This window comes from Carya illinoinensis, chromosome 6, assembly GCF_018687715.1.
Source record: "Carya illinoinensis cultivar Pawnee chromosome 6, C.illinoinensisPawnee_v1, whole genome shotgun sequence".
NCBI lineage: Eukaryota > Viridiplantae > Streptophyta > Magnoliopsida > Fagales > Juglandaceae > Carya > Carya illinoinensis.
Window position 1 is genome coordinate 16,836,951 of NC_056757.1, and position 21,580 is coordinate 16,858,530.

Genomic DNA, 21,580 nt, shown 5'->3' on the forward strand with positions numbered 1-21,580 from the left:
CTTGTTTCGAAATGTGGTGGATCAAGTCTAATCTTCTATTCACCTCTAAGAATAATCGGAAACAACAATAAAAGTATTAATGTCCATATAAAAATGGTGACAAAGAATTAAAAAGCAAATTAATCTTGAAACATGGTTTCAACATGCGCAATCAGTTGTAAGTTAATTAATGCCGTTAACACCGGTTACAAGTTTCACGAAGGCTAAATAAGGCACATCTCGGTCTACAATTGGAAGAACGATACAAAAGACAAGTCTCTTCGTGTCAGTGCTTCCCATGCTAGAAATGAGCTAGACGGTTAAGGTGGGATACGTTTGATGAGATTTCACTTGAGAAATTAGTGTGAACGGCATAGGCTGGGGTCCGATGAGTTGCAACGCACATGGAGATGCACGTAGGTGCTGATTGGCGGTGACTTGGGAGTTGGAATGACTTTCCTTGTTTCGAAATGTGGTGGATCAAGTCTAATCTTCTATTCACCTCTAAGAATGATCGGAAACAACAATAAAAGTATGAATGTCCATATAAAAATGGTGACAAAGAATTAAAAAGCAAATTAATCTTGAAACATGGTTTCAACATGAGCAATCAGTTGTAAGTTAATTAATGCCGTTAACACTGGTTACAAGTTTCACCAAGGCTAAATTAGGCACATCTAGGTCTACAATTGGAAGAACGATACAAAAGACAGGTCTCTGCGTGTCAGTGCTTCCCATGCTAGAAATGAGCTAGACGGTTAAGGTTGGATACGTTTGATGAGATTTCACTTGAGAAATTAGTGTGAACGGCATAGGCTGGGGTCCGATGAGTTGCAACGCACATGGAGATGCACGTAGGTGCTGATTGGCGGTGACTTGGGAGTTGGAATGACTTTCCGTGTTTGGAAATGTGGTGGATCGAGTCTAATCTTCTATTCACCTGTAAGAATGATCGGAAACAACAATAAAAGTATTAATGTCCATATAAAAATGGTGAGAAAGAATTAAAAAGGAAATTAATTTTGAAACATGGTTTAGAGATGACTAATCACTTGCACGTTGATTAATTGACCTTAACTCCAGTTACAAGCTTAACCAAGGCAAGATAAGGCGGGTACGGCACGTCTTGGGCTTGTGGGACACGAATGGCATGCCATCTGTGGGTTACAATTGGAAGATTGAAGGAAAAGACGGGTTTGTTTGAGTCAATTCGTCCAATGCTAGACCTGCGTTTCGACGGTTAAGGGGGATGCAATTGCTGAGATTTTCCTTAAGAAAATGGTGTAAACGGCATAGGGTAGAGTCCGATTAGTTGCAATGCATATGGAGGTGCACCTACGTGGCGATTGGCGGTGACTTGGGAGTTGGAATGACTTTCCTTGTTTCGAAATGTGGTGGATCAAGTCTAATCTTCTATTCACCTCTAAGAATGATCGGAAACAACAATAAAAGTATTAATGTCCATATAAAAATGGTGACAAAGAATTAAAAAGCAAATTATTCTTGAAACAAGGTTTGAACATGAGCAATCAGTTGTAAGTTAATTAATGCCGTTAACACCGGTTACAAGTTTCACTAAGGCTAAATAAGGCACATCTAGGTCTACAATTGGAAGAACGATACAAAAGACAAGTCTCTTCGTGTCAGTGCTTCCCATGCTAGAAATGAGCTAGACGGTTAAGGTGGGATACGTTTGATGAGATGTCACTTGAGAAATTAGGGTGAACGGCATAGGCTGGGGTCCGACGAGTTGCAACGCATATGGAGATGCACGTAGGTGCTGATTGGCGGTGACTTGGGAGTTGGAATGACTTTCCTTGTTTCGAAATGTGGTGGATCAAGTCTAATCTTCTATTCACCTCTAAGAATGATGGGAAACAACAATAAAAGTATTAATGTCCATATAAAAATGGTGACAAAGAATTAAAAAGCAAATTAATCTTGAAACATGGTTTCAACATGAGCAATCAGTTGTAAGTTAATTAATGCCGTTAACACCGGTTATAAGTTTCACCAAGGCTAAATAAGGCACATCTAGGTCTACAATTGGAAGAACGATACAAAAGACAGGTCTCTGCGTGTCAGTGCTTCCCATGCTAGAAATGAGCTAGACGGTTAAGGTGGGATACGTTTGATGAGATTTCACTTGAGAAATTAGTGTGAACGGCATAGGCTGGGGTCCGATGAGTTGCAACGCACATGGAGATGCACGTAGGTGCTGATTGGCAGTGACTTGGGAGTTGGAATGACTTTCCTGGTCTCGAAATGTGGTGGATCAAGTCTAATCTTCTATTCACCTCTAAGAACGATCGGAAACAACAATAAAAGTATTAATGTCCATATGAAAATGGTGACAAAGAATTAAAAAGCAAATTAATCTTGAAACATGGTTTCAACATGAGCAATCAGTTGTAAGTTAATTAATGCCGTTAACACCGGTTATAAGTTTCACCAAGGCTAAATAAGGCACATCTACGTCTACAATTGGAAGAACGATACAAAAGACAGGTCTCTGCGTGTCAGTGCTTCCCATGCTAGAAATGAGCTAGACGGTTAAGGTGGGATACGTTTGATGAGATTTCACTTGAGAAATTAGTGTGAACGGCATAGGCTGGGGTCCGATGAGTTGCAACGCACATGGAGATGCACGTAGGTGCTGATTGGCAGTGACTTGGGAGTTGGAATGACTTTCCTGGTCTCGAAATGTGGTGGATCAAGTCTAATCTTCTATTCACCTCTAAGAACGATCGGAAACAACAATAAAAGTATGAATGTCCATATAAAAATGGTGACAAAGAATTAAAAAGCAAATTAATCTTGAAACATGGTTTCAACATGAGCAATCAGTTGTAAGTTAATTAATGCCGTTAACACTGGTTACAAGTTTCACCAAGGCTAAATTAGGCACATCCAGGTCTACAATTGGAAGAACGATACAAAAGACAGGTCTCTGCGTGTCAGTGCTTCCCATGCTAGAAATGAGCTAGACGGTTAAGGTGGGATACGTTTGATGAGATTTCACTTGAGAAATTAGTGTGAACGGCATAGGCTGGGGTCCGATGAGTTGCAACGCACATGGAGATGCACGTAGGTGCTGATTGGCGGTGACTTGGGAGTTGGAATGACTTTCCTTGTTTCGAAATGTGGTGGATCAAGTCTAATCTTCTATTCACCTCTAAGAATGATCGGAAACAACAATAAAAGTATTAATGTCCATATAAAAATGGTGACAAAGAATTAAAAAGCCAATTAATCTTGAAACATGGTTTCAACATGAGCAATCAGTTGTAAGTTAATTAATGCCGTTAACACCGGTTACAGGTCTCACCAAGGCTAAATTAGGCACATCTAGGTCTACAATTGGAAGAACGATACAAAAGACAGGTCTCTGCGTGTCAGTGCTTCCCATGCTAGAAATGAGCTAGACGGTTAAGGTTGGATACGTTTGATGAGATTTCACTTGAGAAATTAGTGTGAACGGCATAGGCTGGGGTCCGATGAGTTGCAACGCACATGGAGATGCACGTAGGTGCTGATTGGCGGTGACTTGGGAGTTGGAATGACTTTCCGTGTTTGGAAATGTGGTGGATCGAGTCTAATCTTCTATTCACCTGTAAGAATGATCGGAAACAACAATAAAAGTATTAATGTCCATATAAAAATGGTGAGAAAGAATTAAAAAGGAAATTAATTTTGAAACATGGTTTAGAGATGACTAATCACTTGCACGTTGATTAATTGACCTTAACTCCAGTTACAAGCTTAACCAAGCCAAGATAAGGCGGGTACGGCACGTCTTGGGCTTGTGGGACACGAATGGCATGCCATCTGTGGGTTACAATTGGAAGATTGAAGGAAAAGACGGGTTTGTTTGAGTCAATTCGTCCAATGCTAGACCTGCGTTTCGACGGTTAAGGGGGATGCAGTTGCTGAGATTTTCCTTAAGAAAATGGTGTAAACGGCATAGGGTAGAGTCCGATTAGTTGCAATGCATATGGAGGTGCACCTACGTGGCGATTGGCGGTGACTTGGGAGTTGGAATGACTTTCCTTGTTTCGAAATGTGGTGGATCAAGTCTAATCTTCTATTCACCTCTAAGAATGATCGGAAACAACAATAAAAGTATTAATGTCCATATAAAAATGGTGACAAAGAATTAAAAAGCAAATTATTCTTGAAACAAGGTTTGAACATGAGCAATCAGTTGTAAGTTAATTAATGCCGTTAACACCGGTTACAAGTTTCACTAAGGCTAAATAAGGCACATCTAGGTCTACAATTGGAAGAACGATACAAAAGACAAGTCTCTTCGTGTCAGTGCTTCCCATGCTAGAAATGAGCTAGACGGTTAAGGTGGGATACGTTTGATGAGATTTCACTTGAGAAATTAGGGTGAACGGCATAGGCTGGGGTCCGACGAGTTGCAACGCATATGGAGATGCACGTAGGTGCTGATTGGCGGTGACTTGGGAGTTGGAATGACTTTCCTTGTTTCGAAATGTGGTGGATCAAGTCTAATCTTCTATTCACCTCTAAGAATGATGGGAAACAACAATAAAAGTATTAATGTCCATATAAAAATGGTGACAAAGAATTAAAAAGCAAATTAATCTTGAAACATGGTTTCAACATGAGCAATCAGTTGTAAGTTAATTAATGCCGTTAACACCGGTTATAAGTTTCACCAAGGCTAAATAAGGCACATCTAGGTCTACAATTGGAAGAACGATACAAAAGACAGGTCTCTGCGTGTCAGTGCTTCCCATGCTAGAAATGAGCTAGACGGTTAAGGTGGGATACGTTTGATGAGATTTCACTTGAGAAATTAGTGTGAACGGCATAGGCTGGGGTCCGATGAGTTGCAACGCACATGGAGATGCACGTAGGTGCTGATTGGCGGTGACTTGGGAGTTGGAATGACTTTGCTTGTTTCGAAATGTGGTGGATCAAGTCTAATCTTCTATTCACCTCTAAGAATGATGGGAAACAACAATAAAAGTATTAATGTCCATATAAAAATGGTGACAAAGAATTAAAAAGCAAATTAATCTTGAAACATGGTTTCAACATGAGCAATCAGTTGTAAGTTAATTAATGCCGTTAACACCGGTTACAAGTCTCACCAAGGCTAAATTAGGCACATCTAGGTCTACAATTGGAAGAACGATACAAAAGACAGGTCTCTGCGTGTCAGTGCTTCCCATGCTAGAAATGAGCTAGACGGTTAAGGTGGGATACGTTTGATGAGATTTCACTTGAGAAATTAGTGTGAACGGCATAGGCTGGGGTCCGATGAGTTGCAACGCACATGGAGATGCACGTAGGTGCTGATTGGCGGTGACTTGGGAGTTGGAATGACTTTCCGTGTTTGGAAATGTGGTGGATCGAGTCTAATCTTCTATTCACCTCTAAGAATGATCGGAAACAACAATAAAAGTATTAATGTCCATATAAAAATGGTGAGAAAGAATTAAAAAGGAAATTAATTTTGAAACATGGTTTAGAGATGACTAATCACTTGCACGTTGATTAATTGACCTTAACTCCAGTTACAAGCTTAACCAAGGCAAGATAAGGCGGGTACGGCACGTCTTGGGCTTGTGGGAAACGAATGGCATTCCATCTGTGGGTTACAATTGGAAGATTGAAGGAAAAGACGGGTTTGTTTGAGTCAATTCGTCCAATGCTAGACCTGCGTTTCGACGGTTAAGGGGGATGCAGTTGCTGAGATTTTCCTTAAGAAAATGGTGTAAACGGCATAGGGTAGAGTCCGATTAGTTGCAATGCATATGGAGGTGCACCTACGTGGCGATTGGCGGTGACTTGGGAGTTGAAATGACTTTCCTTGTTTCGAAATGTGGTGGATCAAGTCTAATCTTCTATTCACCTCTAAGAATAATCGGAAACAACAATAAAAGTATTAATGTCCATATAAAAATGGTGACAAAGAATTAAAAAGCAAATTAATCTTGAAACATGGTTTCAACTTGCGCAATCAGTTGTAAGTTAATTAATGCCGTTAACACCGGTTACAAGTTTCACGAAGGCTAAATAAGGCACATCTCGGTCTACAATTGGAAGAACGATACAAAAGACAAGTCTCTTCGTGTCAGTGCTTCCCATGCTAGAAATGAGCTAGACGGTTAAGGTGGGATACGTTTGATGAGATTTCACTTGAGAAATTAGTGTGACCGGCATAGGCTGGGGTCCGATGAGTTGCAACGCACATGGAGATGCACGTAGGTGCTGATTGGCAGTGACTTGGTAGTTGGAATGACTTTCCTGGTCTCGAAATGTGGTGGATCAAGTCTAATCTTCTATTCACCTCTAAGAACGATCGGAAACAACAATAAAAGTATTAATGTCCATATGAAAATGGTGACAAAGAATTAAAAAGCAAATTAATCTTGAAACATGGTTTCAACATGAGCAATCAGTTGTAAGTTAATTAATGCCGTTAACACCGGTTATAAGTTTCACCAAGGCTAAATAAGGCACATCTACGTCTACAATTGGAAGAACGATACAAAAGACAGGTCTCTGCGTGTCAGTGCTTCCCATGCTAGAAATGAGCTAGACGGTTAAGGTGGGATACGTTTGATGAGATTTCACTTGAGAAATTAGTGTGAACGGCATAGGCTGGGGTCCGATGAGTTGCAACGCACATGGAGATGCACGTAGGTGCTGATTGGCAGTGACTTGGGAGTTGGAATGACTTTCCTGGTCTCGAAATGTGGTGGATCAAGTCTAATCTTCTATTCACCTCTAAGAACGATCGGAAACAACAATAAAAGTATGAATGTCCATATAAAAATGGTGACAAAGAATTAAAAAGCAAATTAATCTTGAAACATGGTTTCAACATGAGCAATCAGTTGTAAGTTAATTAATGCCGTTAACACTGGTTACAAGTTTCACCAAGGCTAAATTAGGCACATCTAGGTCTACAATTGGAAGAACGATACAAAAGACAGGTCTCTGCGTGTCAGTGCTTCCCATGCTAGAAATGAGCTAGACGGTTAAGGTGGGATACGTTTGATGAGATTTCACTTGAGAAATTAGTGTGAACGGCATAGGCTGGGGTCCGATGAGTTGCAACGCACATGGAGATGCACGTAGGTGCTGATTGGCGGTGACTTGGGAGTTGGAATGACTTTCCTTGTTTCGAAATGTGGTGGATCAAGTCTAATCTTCTATTCACCTCTAAGAATGATCGGAAACAACAATAAAAGTATTAATGTCCATATAAAAATGGTGACAAAGAATTAAAAAGCCAATTAATCTTGAAACATGGTTTCAACATGAGCAATCAGTTGTAAGTTAATTAATGCCGTTAACACCGGTTACAGGTCTCACCAAGGCTAAATTAGGCACATCTAGGTCTACAATTGGAAGAACGATACAAAAGACAGGTCTCTGCGTGTCAGTGCTTCCCATGCTAGAAATGAGCTAGACGGTTAAGGTTGGATACGTTTGATGAGATTTCACTTGAGAAATTAGTGTGAACGGCATAGGCTGGGGTCCGATGAGTTGCAACGCACATGGAGATGCACGTAGGTGCTGATTGGCGGTGACTTGGGAGTTGGAATGACTTTCCGTGTTTGGAAATGTGGTGGATCGAGTCTAATCTTCTATTCACCTGTAAGAATGATCGGAAACAACAATAAAAGTATTAATGTCCATATAAAAATGGTGAGAAAGAATTAAAAAGGAAATTAATTTTGAAACATGGTTTAGAGATGACTAATCACTTGCACGTTGATTAATTGACCTTAACTCCAGTTACAAGCTGAACCAAGCCAAGATAAGGCGGGTACGGCACGTCTTGGGCTTGTGGGACACGAATGGCATGCCATCTGTGGGTTACAATTGGAAGATTGAAGGAAAAGACGGGTTTGTTTGAGTCAATTCGTCCAATGCTAGACCTGCGTTTCGACGGTTAAGGGGGATGCAGTTGCTGAGATTTTCCTTAAGAAAATGGTGTAAACGGCATAGGGTAGAGTCCGATTAGTTGCAATGCATATGGAGGTGCACCTACGTGGCGATTGGCGGTGACTTGGGAGTTGGAATGACTTTCCTTGTTTCGAAATGTGGTGGATCAAGTCTAATCTTCTATTCACCTCTAAGAATGATCGGAAACAACAATTAAAGTATTAATGTCCATATAAAAATGGTGACAAAGAATTAAAAAGCAAATTATTCTTGAAACAAGGTTTGAACATGAGCAATCAGTTGTAAGTTAATTAATGCCGTTAACACCGGTTACAAGTTTCACTAAGGCTAAATAAGGCACATCTAGGTCTACAATTGGAAGAACGATACAAAAGACAAGTCTCTTCGTGTCAGTGCTTCCCATGCTAGAAATGAGCTAGACGGTTAAGGTGGGATACGTTTGATGAGATTTCACTTGAGAAATTAGGGTGAACGGCATAGGCTGGGGTCCGACGAGTTGCAACGCATATGGAGATGCACGTAGGTGCTGATTGGCGGTGACTTGGGAGTTGGAATGACTTTCCTTGTTTCGAAATGTGGTGGATCAAGTCTAATCTTCTATTCACCTCTAAGAATGATGGGAAACAACAATAAAAGTATTAATGTCCATATAAAAATGGTGACAAAGAATTAAAAAGCAAATTAATCTTGAAACATGGTTTCAACATGAGCAATCAGTTGTAAGTTAATTAATGCCGTTAACACCGGTTATAAGTTTCACCAAGGCTAAATAAGGCACATCTAGGTCTACAATTGGAAGAACGATACAAAAGACAGGTCTCTGCGTGTCAGTGCTTCCCATGCTAGAAATGAGCTAGACGGTTAAGGTGGGATACGTTTGATGAGATTTCACTTGAGAAATTAGTGTGAACGGCATAGGCTGGGGTCCGATGAGTTGCAACGCACATGGAGATGCACGTAGGTGCTGATTGGCAGTGACTTGGGAGTTGGAATGACTTTCCTGGTCTCGAAATGTGGTGGATCAAGTCTAATCTTCTATTCACCTCTAAGAACGATCGGAAACAACAATAAAAGTATTAATGTCCATATGAAAATGGTGACAAAGAATTAAAAAGCAAATTAATCTTGAAACATGGTTTCAACATGAGCAATCAGTTGTAAGTTAATTAATGCCGTTAACACCGGTTATAAGTTTCACCAAGGCTAAATAAGGCACATCTACGTCTACAATTGGAAGAACGATAGAAAAGACAGGTCTCTGCGTGTCAGTGCTTCCCATGCTAGAAATGAGCTAGACGGTTAAGGTGGGATACGTTTGATGAGATTTCACTTGAGAAATTAGTGTGAACGGCATAGGCTGGGGTCCGATGAGTTGCAACGCACATGGAGATGCACGTAGGTGCTGATTGGCAGTGACTTGGGAGTTGGAATGACTTTCCTGGTCTCGAAATGTGGTGGATCAAGTCTAATCTTCTATTCACCTCTAAGAACGATCGGAAACAACAATAAAAGTATTAATGTCCATATAAAAATGGTGACAAAGAATTAAAAAGCAAATTAATCTTGAAACATGGTTTCAACATGAGCAATCGGTTGTAAGTTAATTAATGCCGTTAACACCGGTTACAAGTTTCACCAAGGCTAAATTAGGCACATCTAGGTCTACAATTGGAAGAACGATACAAAAGACAGGTCTCTGCGTGTCAGTGCTTCCCATGCTAGAAATGAGCTAGACAGTTAAGGTGGGATATGTTTGATGAGAATTCACTTGAGAAATTAGTGTGAACGGCATAGGCTGGGGTCCGATGAGTTGCAACGCACATGGACATGCCCGTAGGTGCTGATTGGCGGTGACTTGGGAGTTGGAATGACTTTCCTTGTTTCGAAATGTGGTGGATCAAGTCTAATCTTCTATTCACCTCTAAGAATGATCGGAAACAACAATAAAAGTATTAATGTCCATATAAAAATGGTGACAAAGAATTAAAAAGCAAATTAATCTTGAAACATGGTTTCAACATGAGCAATCAGTTGTAAGTTAATTAATGCCGTTAACACCGGTTACAAGTTTCACCAAGGCTAAATTAGGCACATCTAGGTCTACAATTGGAAGAACGATACAAAAGACAGGTCTCTGCGTGTCAGTGCTTCCCATGCTAGAAATGAGCTAGACGGTTAAGGTGGGATACGTTTGATGAGATTTCACTTGAGAAATTAGTGTGAACGGCATAGGCTGGGGTCCGATGAGTTGCAACGCACATGGAGATGCACGTAGGTGCTGATTGGCAGTGACTTGGGAGTTGGAATGACTTTCCTGGTCTCGAAATGTGGTGGATCAAGTCTAATCTTCTATTCACCTCTAAGAACGATCGGAAACAACAATAAAAGTATTAATGTCCATATAAAAATGGTGACAAAGAATTAAAAAGCAAATTAATCTTGAAACATGGTTTCAACATGAGCAATCGGTTGTAAGTTAATTAATGCCGTTAACACCGGTTACAAGTTTCACCAAGGCTAAATTAGGCACATCTAGGTCTACAATTGGAAGAACGATACAAAAGATAGGTCTCTGCGTGTCAGTGCTTCCCATGCTAGAAATGAGCTAGACGGTTAAGGTGGGATACGTTTGATGAGATTTCACTTGAGAAATTAGTGTGAACGGCATAGGCTGGGGTCCGATGAGTTGCAACGCACATGGAGATGCACGTAGGTGCTGATTGGCAGTGACTTGGGAGTTGGAATGACTTTCCTGGTCTCGAAATGTGGTGGATCAAGTCTAATCTTCTATTCACCTCTAAGAACGATCGGAAACAACAATAAAAGTATTAATGTCCATATGAAAATGGTGACAAAGAATTAAAAAGCAAATTAATCTTGAAACATGGTTTCAACATGAGCAATCAGTTGTAAGTTAATTAATGCCGTTAACACCGGTTATAAGTTTCACCAAGGCTAAATAAGGCACATCTACGTCTACAATTGGAAGAACGATAGAAAAGACAGGTCTCTGCGTGTCAGTGCTTCCCATGCTAGAAATGAGCTAGACGGTTAAGGTGGGATACGTTTGATGAGATTTCACTTGAGAAATTAGTGTGAACGGCATAGGCTGGGGTCCGATGAGTTGCAACGCACATGGAGATGCACGTAGGTGCTGATTGGCAGTGACTTGGGAGTTGGAATGACTTTCCTGGTCTCGAAATGTGGTGGATCAAGTCTAATCTTCTATTCACCTCTAAGAACGATCGGAAACAACAATAAAAGTATTAATGTCCATATAAAAATGGTGACAAAGAATTAAAAAGCAAATTAATCTTGAAACATGGTTTCAACATGAGCAATCGGTTGTAAGTTAATTAATGCCGTTAACACCGGTTACAAGTTTCACCAAGGCTAAATTAGGCACATCTAGGTCTACAATTGGAAGAACGATACAAAAGACAGGTCTCTGCGTGTCAGTGCTTCCCATGCTAGAAATGAGCTAGACAGTTAAGGTGGGATATGTTTGATGAGAATTCACTTGAGAAATTAGTGTGAACGGCATAGGCTGGGGTCCGATGAGTTGCAACGCACATGGACATGCCCGTAGGTGCTGATTGGCGGTGACTTGGGAGTTGGAATGACTTTCCTTGTTTCGAAATGTGGTGGATCAAGTCTAATCTTCTATTCACCTCTAAGAATGATGGGAAACAACAATAAAAGTATTAATGTCCATATAAAAATGGTGACAAAGAATTAAAAAGCAAATTAATCTTGAAACATGGTTTCAACATGAGCAATCAGTTGTAAGTTAATTAATGCCGTTAACACCGGTTACAAGTTTCACCAAGGCTAAATTAGGCACATCTAGGTCTACAATTGGAAGAACGATACAAAAGACAGGTCTCTGCGTGTCAGTGCTTCCCATGCTAGAAATGAGCTAGACGGTTAAGGTGGGATACGTTTGATGAGATTTCACTTGAGAAATTAGTGTGAACGGCATAGGCTGGGGTCCGATGAGTTGCAACGCACATGGAGATGCACGTAGGTGCTGATTGGCAGTGACTTGGGAGTTGGAATGACTTTCCTGGTCTCGAAATGTGGTGGATCAAGTCTAATCTTCTATTCACCTCTAAGAACGATCGGAAACAACAATAAAAGTATTAATGTCCATATAAAAATGGTGACAAAGAATTAAAAAGCAAATTAATCTTGAAACATGGTTTCAACATGAGCAATCGGTTGTAAGTTAATTAATGCCGTTAACACCGGTTACAAGTTTCACCAAGGCTAAATTAGGCACATCTAGGTCTACAATTGGAAGAACGATACAAAAGACAGGTCTCTGCGTGTCAGTGCTTCCCATGCTAGAAATGAGCTAGACAGTTAAGGTGGGATATGTTTGATGAGAATTCACTTGAGAAATTAGTGTGAACGGCATAGGCTGGGGTCCGATGAGTTGCAACGCACATGGACATGCCCGTAGGTGCTGATTGGCGGTGACTTGGGAGTTGGAATGACTTTCCTTGTTTCGAAATGTGGTGGATCAAGTCTAATCTTCTATTCACCTCTAAGAATGATCGGAAACAACAATAAAAGTATTAATGTCCATATAAAAATGGTGACAAAGAATTAAAAAGCAAATTAATCTTGAAACATGGTTTCAACATGAGCAATCAGTTGTAAGTTAATTAATGCCGTTAACACCGGTTACAAGTTTCACCAAGGCTAAATTAGGCACATCTAGGTCTACAATTGGAAGAACGATACAAAAGACAGGTCTCTGCGTGTCAGTGCTTCCCATGCTAGAAATGAGCTAGACGGTTAAGGTGGGATACGTTTGATGAGATTTCACTTGAGAAATTAGTGTGAACGGCATAGGATGGGGTCCGATGAGTTGGAACGCACATGGAGATGCACGTAGGTGCTGATTGGCGGTGACTTGGGAGTTGGAATGACTTTCCTTGTTTCGAAATGTGGTGGATCAAGTCTAATCTTCTATTCACCTCTAAGAATGATCGGAAACAACAATAAAAGTATTAATGTCCATATAAAAATGGTGACAAAGAATTAAAAAGCAAATTAATCTTGAAACATGGTTTCAACATGAGCAATCAGTTGTAAGTTAATTAATGCCGTTAACACTGGTTACAAGTTTCACCAAGGCTAAATTAGGCACATCTAGGTCTACAATTGGAAGAACGATACAAAAGACAGGTCTCTGCGTGTCAGTGCTTCCCATGCTAGAAATGAGCTAGACGGTTAAGGTGGGATACGTTTGATGAGATTTCACTTGAGAAAGTAGTGTGAACGGCATAGGCTGGGGTCCGATGAGTTGCAACGCACATGGAGATGCACGTAGGTGCTGATTGGCGGTGACTTGGGAGTTGGAATGACTTTCCTTGTTTCGAAATGTGGTGGATCAAGTCTAATCTTCTATTCACCTCTAAGAACGATCGGAAACAACAATAAAAGTATTAATGTCCATATAAAAATGGTGACAAAGAATTAAAAAGCAAATTAATCTTGAAACATGGTTTCAACATGAGCAATCGGTTGTAAGTTAATTAATGCCGTTAACACCGGTTACAAGTTTCACCAAGGCTAAATTAGGCACATCTAGGTCTACAATTGGAAGAACGATACAAAAGACAGGTCTCTGCGTGTCAGTGCTTCCCATGCTAGAAATGAGCTAGACGGTTAAGGTGGGATACGTTTGATGAGATTTCACTTGAGAAATTAGTGTGAACGGCATAGGCTGGGGTCCGATGAGTTGCAACGCACATGGAGATGCACGTAGGTGCTGATTGGCAGTGACTTGGGAGTTGGAATGACTTTCCTGGTCTCGAAATGTGGTGGATCAAGTCTAATCTTCTATTCACCTCTAAGAACGATCGGAAACAACAATAAAAGTATTAATGTCCATATGAAAATGGTGACAAAGAATTAAAAAGCAAATTAATCTTGAAACATGGTTTCAACATGAGCAATCAGTTGTAAGTTAATTAATGCCGTTAACACCGGTTATAAGTTTCACCAAGGCTAAATAAGGCACATCTACGTCTACAATTGGAAGAACGATAGAAAAGACAGGTCTCTGCGTGTCAGTGCTTCCCATGCTAGAAATGAGCTAGACGGTTAAGGTGGGATACGTTTGATGAGATTTCACTTGAGAAATTAGTGTGAACGGCATAGGCTGGGGTCCGATGAGTTGCAACGCACATGGAGATGCACGTAGGTGCTGATTGGCAGTGACTTGGGAGTTGGAATGACTTTCCTGGTCTCGAAATGTGGTGGATCAAGTCTAATCTTCTATTCACCTCTAAGAACGATCGGAAACAACAATAAAAGTATTAATGTCCATATAAAAATGGTGACAAAGAATTAAAAAGCAAATTAATCTTGAAACATGGTTTCAACATGAGCAATCGGTTGTAAGTTAATTAATGCCGTTAACACCGGTTACAAGTTTCACCAAGGCTAAATTAGGCACATCTAGGTCTACAATTGGAAGAACGATACAAAAGACAGGTCTCTGCGTGTCAGTGCTTCCCATGCTAGAAATGAGCTAGACAGTTAAGGTGGGATATGTTTGATGAGAATTCACTTGAGAAATTAGTGTGAACGGCATAGGCTGGGGTCCGATGAGTTGCAACGCACATGGACATGCCCGTAGGTGCTGATTGGCGGTGACTTGGGAGTTGGAATGACTTTCCTTGTTTCGAAATGTGGTGGATCAAGTCTAATCTTCTATTCACCTCTAAGAATGATGGGAAACAACAATAAAAGTATTAATGTCCATATAAAAATGGTGACAAAGAATTAAAAAGCAAATTAATCTTGAAACATGGTTTCAACATGAGCAATCAGTTGTAAGTTAATTAATGCCGTTAACACCGGTTACAAGTTTCACCAAGGCTAAATTAGGCACATCTAGGTCTACAATTGGAAGAACGATACAAAAGACAGGTCTCTGCGTGTCAGTGCTTCCCATGCTAGAAATGAGCTAGACGGTTAAGGTGGGATACGTTTGATGAGATTTCACTTGAGAAATTAGTGTGAACGGCATAGGCTGGGGTCCGATGAGTTGCAACGCACATGGAGATGCACGTAGGTGCTGATTGGCAGTGACTTGGGAGTTGGAATGACTTTCCTGGTCTCGAAATGTGGTGGATCAAGTCTAATCTTCTATTCACCTCTAAGAACGATCGGAAACAACAATAAAAGTATTAATGTCCATATAAAAATGGTGACAAAGAATTAAAAAGCAAATTAATCTTGAAACATGGTTTCAACATGAGCAATCGGTTGTAAGTTAATTAATGCCGTTAACACCGGTTACAAGTTTCACCAAGGCTAAATTAGGCACATCTAGGTCTACAATTGGAAGAACGATACAAAAGACAGGTCTCTGCGTGTCAGTGCTTCCCATGCTAGAAATGAGCTAGACAGTTAAGGTGGGATATGTTTGATGAGAATTCACTTGAGAAATTAGTGTGAACGGCATAGGCTGGGGTCCGATGAGTTGCAACGCACATGGACATGCCCGTAGGTGCTGATTGGCGGTGACTTGGGAGTTGGAATGACTTTCCTTGTTTCGAAATGTGGTGGATCAAGTCTAATCTTCTATTCACCTCTAAGAATGATCGGAAACAACAATAAAAGTATTAATGTCCATATAAAAATGGTGACAAAGAATTAAAAAGCAAATTAATCTTGAAACATGGTTTCAACATGAGCAATCAGTTGTAAGTTAATTAATGCCGTTAACACCGGTTACAAGTTTCACCAAGGCTAAATTAGGCACATCTAGGTCTACAATTGGAAGAACGATACAAAAGACAGGTCTCTGCGTGTCAGTGCTTCCCATGCTAGAAATGAGCTAGACGGTTAAGGTGGGATACGTTTGATGAGATTTCACTTGAGAAATTAGTGTGAACGGCATAGGATGGGGTCCGATGAGTTGCAACGCACATGGAGATGCACGTAGGTGCTGATTGGCGGTGACTTGGGAGTTGGAATGACTTTCCTTGTTTCGAAATGTGGTGGATCAAGTCTAATCTTCTATTCACCTCTAAGAATGATCGGAAACAACAATAAAAGTATTAATGTCCATATAAAAATGGTGACAAAGAATTAAAAAGCAAATTAATCTTGAAACATGGTTTCAACATGAGCAATCAGTTGTAAGTTAATTAATGCCGTTAACACTGGTTACAAGTTTCACCAAGGCTAAATTAGGCACATCTAGGTCTACAATTGGAAGAACGATACAAAAGACAGGTCTCTGCGTGTCAGTGCTTCCCATGCTAGAAATGAGCTAGACGGTTAAGGTGGGATACGTTTGATGAGATTTCACTTGAGAAAGTAGTGTGAACGGCATAGGCTGGGGTCCGATGAGTTGCAACGCACATGGAGATGCACGTAGGTGCTGATTGGCGGTGACTTGGGAGTTGGAATGACTTTCCTTGTTTCGAAATGTGGTGGATCAAGTCTAATCTTCTATTCACCTCTAAGAATGATCGGAAACAACAATAAAAGTATTAATGTCCATATAAAAATGGTGACAAAGAATTAAAAAGCAAATTAATCTTGAAACATGGTTTCAACATGAGCAATCGGTTGTAAGTTAATTAATGCCGTTAACACCGGTTATAAGTTTCACCAAGGCTAAATTAGGCACATCTAGGTCTACAATTGGAAGAACGATACAAAAGACAGGTCTCTGCGTGTCAGTGCTTCCCATGCTAGAAATGAGCTAGACGGTTAAGGTGGGATACGTTTGATGAGATTTCACTTGAGAAATTAGTGTGAACGGCATAGGCTGGGGTCCGATGAGTTGCAACGCACATGGAGATGCACGTAGGTGCTGATTGGCAGTGACTTGGGAGTTGGAATGACTTTCCTGGTCTCGAAATGTGGTGGATCAAGTCTAATCTTCTATTCACCTCTAAGAACGATCGGAAACAACAATAAAAGTATTAATGTCCATATGAAAATGGTGACAAAGAATTAAAAAGCAAATTAATCTTGAAACATGGTTTCAACATGAGCAATCAGTTGTAAGTTAATTAATGTCGTTAACACCGGTTATAAGTTTCACCAAGGCTAAATAAGGCACATCTACGTCTACAATTGGAAGAACGATAGAAAAGACAGGTCTCTGCGTGTCAGTGCTTCCCATGCTAGAAATGAGCTAGACGGTTAAGGTGGGATACGTTTGATGAGATTTCACTTGAGAAATTAGTGTGAACGGCATAGGCTGGGGTCCGATGAGTTGCAACGCACATGGAGATGCACGTAGGTGCTGATTGGCAGTGACTTGGGAGTTGGAATGACTTTCCTGGTCTCGAAATGTGGTGGATCAAGTCTAATCTTCTATTCACCTCTAAGAACGATCGGAAACAACAATAAAAGTATTAATGTCCATATAAAAATGGTGACAAAGAATTAAAAAGCAAATTAATCTTGAAACATGGTTTCAACATGAGCAATCGGTTGTAAGTTAATTAATGCCGTTAACACCGGTTACAAGTTTCACCAAGGCTAAATTAGGCACATCTAGGTCTACAATTGGAAGAACGATACAAAAGACAGGTCTCTGCGTGTCAGTGCTTCCCATGCTAGAAATGAGCTAGACAGTTAAGGTGGGATATGTTTGATGAGAATTCACTTGAGAAATTAGTGTGAACGGCATAGGCTGGGGTCCGATGAGTTGCAACGCACATGGACATGCCCGTAGGTGCTGATTGGCGGTGACTTGGGAGTTGGAATGACTTTCCTTGTTTCGAAATGTGGTGGATCAAGTCTAATCTTCTATTCACCTCTAAGAATGATCGGAAACAACAATAAAAGTATTAATGTCCATATAAAAATGGTGACAAAGAATTAAAAAGCAAATTAATCTTGAAACATGGTTTCAACATGAGCAATCAGTTGTAAGTTAATTAATGCCGTTAACACCGGTTACAAGTTTCACCAAGGCTAAATTAGGCACATCTAGGTCTACAATTGGAAGAACGATACAAAAGACAGGTCTCTGCGTGTCAGTGCTTCCCATGCTAGAAATGAGCTAGACGGTTAAGGTGGGATACGTTTGATGAGATTTCACTTGAGAAATTAGTGTGAACGGCATAGGCTGGGGTCCGATGAGTTGCAACGCACATGGAGATGCACGTAGGTGCTGATTGGCAGTGACTTGGGAGTTGGAATGACTTTCCTGGTCTCGAAATGTGGTGGATCAAGTCTAATCTTCTATTCACCTCTAAGAACGATCGGAAACAACAATAAAAGTATTAATGTCCATATAAAAATGGTGACAAAGAATTAAAAAGCAAATTAATCTTGAAACATGGTTTCAACATGAGCAATCGGTTGTAAGTTAATTAATGCCGTTAACACCGGTTACAAGTTTCACCAAGGCTAAATTAGGCACATCTAGGTCTACAATTGGAAGAACGATACAAAAGACAGGTCTCTGCGTGTCAGTGCTTCCCATGCTAGAAATGAGCTAGACAGTTAAGGTGGGATATGTTTGATGAGAATTCACTTGAGAAATTAGTGTGAACGGCATAGGCTGGGGTCCGATGAGTTGCAACGCACATGGACATGCCCGTAGGTGCTGATTGGCGGTGACTTGGGAGTTGGAATGACTTTCCTTGTTTCGAAATGTGGTGGATCAAGTCTAATCTTCTATTCACCTCTAAGAATGATCGGAAACAACAATAAAAGTATTAATGTCCATATAAAAATGGTGACAAAGAATTAAAAAGCAAATTAATCTTGAAACATGGTTTCAACATGAGCAATCAGTTGTAAGTTAATTAATGCCGTTAACACCGGTTACAAGTTTCACCAAGGCTAAATTAGGCACATCTAGGTCTACAATTGGAAGAACGATACAAAAGACAGGTCTCTGCGTGTCAGTGCTTCCCATGCTAGAAATGAGCTAGACGGTTAAGGTGGGATACGTTTGATGAGATTTCACTTGAGAAATTAGTGTGAACGGCATAGGATGGGGTCCGATGAGTTGGAACGCACATGGAGATGCACGTAGGTGCTGATTGGCGGTGACTTGGGAGTTGGAATGACTTTCCTTGTTTCGAAATGTGGTGGATCAAGTCTAATCTTCTATTCACCTCTAAGAATGATCGGAAACAACAATAAAAGTATTAATGTCCATATAAAAATGGTGACAAAGAATTAAAAAGCAAATTAATCTTGAAACATGGTTTCAACATGAGCAATCAGTTGTAAGTTAATTAATGCCGTTAACACTGGTTACAAGTTTCACCAAGGCTAAATTAGGCACATCTAGGTCTACAATTGGAAGAACGATACAAAAGACAGGTCTCTGCGTGTCAGTGCTTCCCATGCTAGAAATGAGCTAGACGGTTAAGGTGGGATACGTTTGATGAGATTTCACTTGAGAAAGTAGTGTGAACGGCATAGGCTGGGGTCCGATGAGTTGCAACGCACATGGAGATGCACGTAGGTGCTGATTGGCGGTGACTTGGGAGTTGGAATGACTTTCCTTGTTTCGAAATGTGGTGGATCAAGTCTAATCTTCTATTCACCTCTAAGAATGATCGGAAACAACAATAAAAGTATTAATGTCCATATAAAAATGGTGACAAAGAATTAAAAAGCCAATTAATCTTGAAACATGGTTTCAACATGAGCAATCAGTTGTAAGTTAATTAATGCCGTTAACACCGGTTACAAGTCTCACCAAGGCGAAATTAGGCACATCTAGGTCTACAATTGGAAGAACGATACAAAAGACAGGTCTCTGCGTGTCAGTGCTTCCCATGCTAGAAATGAGCTAGACGGTTAATGTGGGATACGTTTGATGAGATTTCACTTGAGAAATTAGTGTGAACGGCATAGGCTGGGGTCCGATGAGTTGCAACGCACATGGAGATGCACGTAGGTGCTGATTGGCGGTGACTTGGGAGTTGGAATGACTTTCCGTGTTTGGAAATGTGGTGGATCGAGTCTAATCTTCTATTCACCTCTAAGAATGATCGGAAACAACAATAAAAGTATTAATGTCCATATAAAAATGGTGAGAAAGAATTAAAAAGGAAATTAATTTTGAAACATGGTTTAGAGATGACTAATCACTTGCACGTTGATTAATTGACCTTAACTCCAGTTACAAGCTTAACCAAGGCAAGATAAGGCGGGTACGGCACGTCTTGGGCTTGTGGGAAACGAATGGCATGCCATCTGTGGGTTACAATTGGAAGATTGAAGGAAAAGACGGGTTTGTTTGAGTCAATTCGTCCAATGCTAGACCTGCGTTTCGACGGTTAAGGGGGATGCAGTTGCTGAGATTTTCCTTAAGAAAATGGTGTAAACGGCATAGGGTAGAGTCCGATTAGTTGCAATGCATATGGAGGTGCACCTACGTGGCGATTGGCGGTGACTTGGGAGTTGGAATGACTTTCCTTGTTTCGAAATGTGGTGGATCAAGTCTAATCTTCTATTCACCTCTAAGAATGATCGGAAACAACAATAAAAGTATTAATGTCCATATAAAAATGGTGACAAAGAATTAAAAAGCAAATTATTCTTGAAACAAGGTTTCAACATGAGCAATCAGTTGTAAGTTAATTAATGCCGTTAACACCGGTTACAAGTTTCACTAAGGCTAAATAAGGCACATCTAGGTCTACAATTGGAAGAACGATACAAAAGACAAGTCTCTTCGTGTCAGTGCTTCCCATGCTAGAAATGAGCTAGACGGTTAAGGTGGGATACGTTTGATGAGATTTCACTTGAGAAATTAGGGTGAACGGCATAGGCTGGGGTCCGACGAGTTGCAACGCATATGGAGATGCACGTAGGTGCTGATTGGCGGTGACTTGGGAGTTGGAATGACTTTCCTTGTTTCGAAATGTGGTGGATCAAGTCTAATCTTCTATTCACCTCTAAGAATGATGGGAAACAACAATAAAAGTATTAATGTCCATATAAAAATGGTGACAAAGAATTAAAAAGCAAATTAATCTTGAAACATGGTTTCAACATGAGCAATCAGTTGTAAGTTAATTAATGCCGTTAACACCGGTTATAAGTTTCACCAAGGCTAAATAAGGCACATCTAGGTCTACAATTGGAAGAACGATACAAAAGACAGGTCTCTGCGTGTCAGTGCTTCCCATGCTAGAAATGAGCTAGACGGTTAAGGTGGGATACGTTTGATGAGATTTCACTTGAGAAATTAGTGTGAACGGCATAGGCTGGGGTCCGATGAGTTGCAACGCACATGGAGATGCACGTAGGTGCTGATTGGCAGTGACTTGGGAGTTGGAATGACTTTCCTGGTCTCGAAATGTGGTGGATCAAGTCTAATCTTCTATTCACCTCTAAGAACGATCGGAAACAACAATAAAAGTATTAATGTCCATATGAAAATGGTGACAAAGAATTAAAAAGCAAATTAATCTTGAAACATGGTTTCAACATGAGCAATCAGTTGTAAGTTAATTAATGCCGTTAACACCGGTTATAAGTTTCACCAAGGCTAAATAAGGCACATCTACGTCTACAATTGGAAGAACGATAGAAAAGACAGGTCTCTGCGTGTCAGTGCTTCCCATGCTAGAAATGAGCTAGACGGTTAAGGTGGGATACGTTTGATGAGATTTCACTTGAGAAATTA